We start from the raw sequence: 4,876 nt of genomic DNA, 5'->3' as shown, positions 1-4,876 counted from the left end.
ATCCAGGAGGTGGAGGTTGCAATGAGCTGAGATCGTGCCACTGCACTCCAGCCTGGGTGACAGAGTGAGACTCTGTCTCTAAAAAAAAAAAAAAAAAAATTTGCAAACAGGGACTTAAACAGATTTTTCTACATGAGTGTTCATAGCAGCATTGTTCATAACAGCCCAAAGATGACAACAACCCTGGCGTCTATCAACTGAGGAGTGAATAAACAAAATATGTGGTTTATACATACGATGGAATGCGATTCAGGCTTAATAAGGAGAAACTTTCTGGTACATGCTACATGATAGATCAGGCATCCCCGAACTACGGCCCTCGGGCCGCATGCGGCCTCCTGAGGCCATTTATCCGGCCCCCTGCCGCACTTCAGGAAGGGGCACCTCTTTCACTGGTGGTCAGTGAGAGGAGCACAGTATGTGGCGGCCCTCCAACAGTCTGAGGGACAGTGAACTGACCCCCTGTGTAAAAAGTTTGGGGACGCCTGTGGTAGATGAACTTTGAGGAGGTATGTTAAATGAAATAAGAATAAGCCAGTCACAAAAAGGTGTAGAGTGTGTGATTGCACTTAGTATATAGAATGGGGGCAGTAGGAGTCATTGGGTAATGCATAGAGTTTCTGTTTGGAGTGATGAAAAATTTTGGAAATGGATGGCGTTGATGGTATTACAACATTGTGAATGTTTTTAATTTTTTATTTTATTTTTATTTTGTAGATATGAAGTCTTGGCCTCCCAAAGTGCTAGGTTTACAGGCATGAGCCATCATACCTGGCCTGAAACTTCTACTTTTAAAAGTAGAGCTTCATTCAATCTCCATAGAGTGTGGAATTGTGGAATCAGGGTGCTTGAATAAAGTCTAAATTTCAGCCAAAGCCAGGGAGATTTGAAACCCAAGAGAAACTGCCAGTGAGTCCCGCCAGCTCTGATGAGGTCGGATGAGTGAAAGCTCTGCCTGCGGGTATCAAAGCTCAGAACGTTGGCAAAGCAGCATGGACTGTGGGAGGCTTGCCTTGGGGCCCATCTGTGGGTCACCAGAATGTCAACCTAAAATCATCAAAAGGGTTAGAATCTAATTTAAAGAGTGTTTATTCAAGCACAAAGTGTGAGGACAGACAACTTGGAAATACTGACTCCAAAGTAGACAGAGACAGAGGAGTTTTTACAGGATTATAGCATTTTTTCCTCCCCTCCCCTCCCCTCCCCTCCCCTCCCCTCCCCTCCCCTCCCCTCCCCTCCCCTTCCCTCCCTTCCCCTCCCCTCCCCTCCCCTCCCCTCCCCTCCCCTCCCCTCCCCTCCCCTTCTTGATGGAATCTCACTCTGCTGCCTGGGCTGGAGTGCAATGGCTCCATCTACACTCACTGCAACCTCTGCCTCCCAGATTCAAGCAATTCTCCTGTCTCAGCCCCCTCCACCCCAAGTAGCTGGGATTACAGGTGTGTGCCACCATGCCAGGCTAATTTTTGTATTTTTAGTAGAGATGGGGTTTCACCATGTTGGCCAGGCTGGTCTTGAACTCCTAACCTCAGATGATCCTCTTGCCTTGGTCTCCCAAAGTCAAAGTGCTGGGATTATAGGTGTGAGCCACTGTGCCCAGCCTCTTTCTATTTTTTTTTTTTTTTTTTCTGGAGAAGGTTCTTGCTCTGTCGCCCAGGCTGAAGTGCAATGGTGTCATCACAGCTAACTGGGGCCTCAACTTTGCTGGCTCAGGTGATTCTCCCACCTCAGCCTCCTGAGTAGTCAAGACTACAGGCATACATGCCACCACAATGGCTAATTTTTCGTATTTTTTGCAGAGATGGGGTTTTTCCATGTTACCCAGGCTGGTCTTGAACTCCTGGACTCAAGCCATCCCCTTGCCTCAGCCTCCCAAAGTGCTGGGATTACAGGTATGAGCCACTATGCTGAGCCTTAAAAAAAAATTAATGTAAATATATTTGGCATTTTAAAATTCTGTGTGTCAGAAATAAGCAAAAACGTAAGCATCCCACCAGAATAATACTTGTAATACACTAAAGAGTTAACAATTGTACTATATCAAAAGGCCTTACAAATTAATGAGATAAAGCTGAGTGGGGTGGCTCACACTATAATCCCGGAACTTTGGGAGGCTGAGGACAGCAGATCGCTTGACCCCACGGGTTTGAGGCCCACCTGGGCAATTTGGTGAAACATCATATCTACAAACAAACAAACAAAAAAACACTTAATGAAATAAATACTAAACTGTAATAGAAAATCATTTATAGGAGAGAGAAAAATTTTCCCGAAGAAATGTATGTGTCTAATAAATACGTGGAAACTTGTTTTGTCTTACTAGTAATCAAAGGACTCCAAATACAAGCAACTCTGAATGTCACATCCCATCTATTAAATTAGCAAATACTTTTAAAATATAAAATCCAGAGTGCTCGCTTCGGCAGCACATATACTAAAATTGGAACGATACAGAGAAGATTAGCATGGTCCCTGCGCAAGGATGACACACAAATTTGTGAAGCGTTCCATATTTTAAAAATCTTCTATAAAAAATACGTATGTATTTCTAAAATTCAGAAACAGTCATGGTGCAGTGAAACAAGGACGCGGATACCACAGGTAGAAATAGAAACTGGCACAACTTACTAGAATGTCACTTGATTATAGGTATCACGAGCCCTAAATAAAAGTGTTTTTTTTTGAGGCTGGGTATCACTCTGTTACCCAGGCAGGAGTGCAGTGGTGTGATCTTGGCTCATGCAGCCTCTGCCTCCAAGGTTCAAGCAATTCTCATGCCTGCACCTCCTGAGTAGCTAAGACTTACAGGTATGTGCTACCATGCCAGGCTAATTTTTGCATTTTTTTTTTTTGAGATGGAGTTTTGCTCTTGTTACCCAGGCTGGAGTGCAATGGCGTGATCTTGGCTCGCCACAACCTCCACCTCCTGGGTTCAGGCAATTCTCCTGCCTCAGCCTCCTGAGTAACTGGGATTACAGGCATGCGCCACCATGCCCAGCTAATTTTTGTATTTTTAGTAGAGACGGGGTTTCACCATGTTGACCAGGATGGTCTCGATCTCTTGACCTCGTGATCCACCGCCTCGGCCTCCCAAAGTGCTGGGATTACAGGCGTGAGCCACTGCGCCTGGCTAATTTTTGTATTTTTAGTAGAGACGGGGTTTCACCATATTGGCCAGGTTTGTCTTGAACTCCTGGCCTCAAGTGATCTGTCAACCTCAGCCTCCCAAAGTGCTGGGATTTCAGGTATGAGCCACCATGCCTAGCCTAAAAAAGTATTTTAATAGTTCACATATGTCAAGCCAACAATTTCACATATGGGAATACATCCTAAGGAAATAGAAATGTACAAAAATGTTTATGTGCAAAGAAATGTACTTTTTTTTTTTTAAGACAGAGGCTTGCTGTGTTGCCCAGGTTGTAGTGCAATGGCTTGATCTTGGCTCACTTCAACCTCCACCTCCTGGGTTCACGTGATTCTTCTACCTCAGCCTCCCAAGCAGCTGGGACTACAGGCATGTGCCTCCACACCCAGCTAACTTTTGTATTTTTTTTTTTTTTTTTTGAGACGGAGTTTCGCTCTTGTTAACCAGGCTGGAGTGCAATGGCGCGATCTCGGCTCACCGCAACCTCCGCCTCCTGGTCTCAGGCAATTCTCCTGCCTCAGCCTCCTGAGTAGCTGGGATTACAGGCACGTGCCACCATGCCCAGCTAATTTTTTTTGTATTTTTAGTAGAGACGGGGTTTCACCATGTTGACCAGGATGGTCTTGATCTCTCGACCTCGTGATCCACCCGCCTCGGCCTCCCAAAGTGCTGGGATTACAGGCTTGAGCCACCGCGCCCGGCTTTTTTTTTTTTTTTTTTTTTGAGACGGAGTTTTGCTCTTGTTACCCAGGCTGGAGTGCAATGGCGCGATCTCGGCTCACCGCAACCTCCGCCTCCTGGGTTCAGGCAATTCTCCTGCCTCAGCCTCCTGAGTAGCTGGGATTACAGGCACGCACCACCATGCCCAGCTAATTTTTTGTATTTTTAGTAGAGACGGGGTTTCACCATGTTGACCAGGATGGTCTAGATCTCTCGACCTCGTGATCCGCCCGCCTCGGCCTCCCAAAGTACTGAGATTACAAGCTTGAGCCAACGTGCCCGGCCTAACTTTTGTATTTTTTAGTAGAGACAGGGTTTCACCATGTTGTTCAGGATGGTCTCAGTCTTTTGACTTCGTGATTTGCCTGTCTCAGCCTCCTAAAGTGCTGGGATTACAAGTGTGAGCCACCGTACTTGACCCAACAACAGTGATTTTTATAATCAGAAGAATAAAAGAACAATGATATTGAAAAGGGAGGGAAAGAGAGGGAGGTATGGGGAGCCATGCAGAGAGCAGAAAGAGCTCTCAAACAGGGGCATCCAACTGCGGAGGGGTCAGAAGCTGAGAGGGAAGGTAAGGACCCAAAAGTGGAAGGGGGGGTCTTTCTCAGCCCCCTTACATAACGTCACCTGGGCCTTTGGGGGCTGCAGTTTGCAGTAGCTCAGGAAGGCATGCCTCAGCCCCAAGGCCCCACCCCTATTTTCCCAGCTCTCTGCTCTCTTGCATTCTCCCTCCTCATTTCCAAGGAAGGTAGCTGCCCCTGCCGGATGCAGATATATTGCACCGACCTCATTGTCAAGCCTGAACTAACTTGAAAGCAAAGGATAGGAGGGTGGGACGGAACAGAGTCCCCTAGGAATGTTAGAGGCAGAGAGATGGGAAATTCTGCCGCCCAGCTGAAGAGTAGGAACCTGTTGAGTTGGAGGGGATAAAGCATAAGACCAAAGTACAAATAATGATCAGTTGCGTCAGCCTGTGCTGCCTGCTCAGAGGCACTACAGTGGTCCTGGAGA

The 4,876-nt window shown here is 46.6% G+C and overlaps 1 non-coding gene across 1 annotated transcript; it reads left to right on the top strand.

The window, feature by feature from the left end:
- Positions 1-2,407: 2,407 nt before the first annotated feature.
- LOC120366117 (U6 spliceosomal RNA) lies at positions 2,408-2,514 on the top strand. The gene has a single exon (XR_005580868.1). It is a non-coding gene; the product is annotated as a U6 spliceosomal RNA (small nuclear RNA).
- The last annotated feature ends 2,362 nt before the right edge of the window (positions 2,515-4,876 follow it).

This window comes from Saimiri boliviensis, chromosome 11 (genome assembly GCF_048565385.1).
Source record: "Saimiri boliviensis isolate mSaiBol1 chromosome 11, mSaiBol1.pri, whole genome shotgun sequence".
Classification (NCBI taxonomy): domain Eukaryota; kingdom Metazoa; phylum Chordata; class Mammalia; order Primates; family Cebidae; genus Saimiri; species Saimiri boliviensis.
Note: the sequence above shows the minus strand (reverse complement) of the source record. Positions and strands in the feature narration are given on the sequence as shown.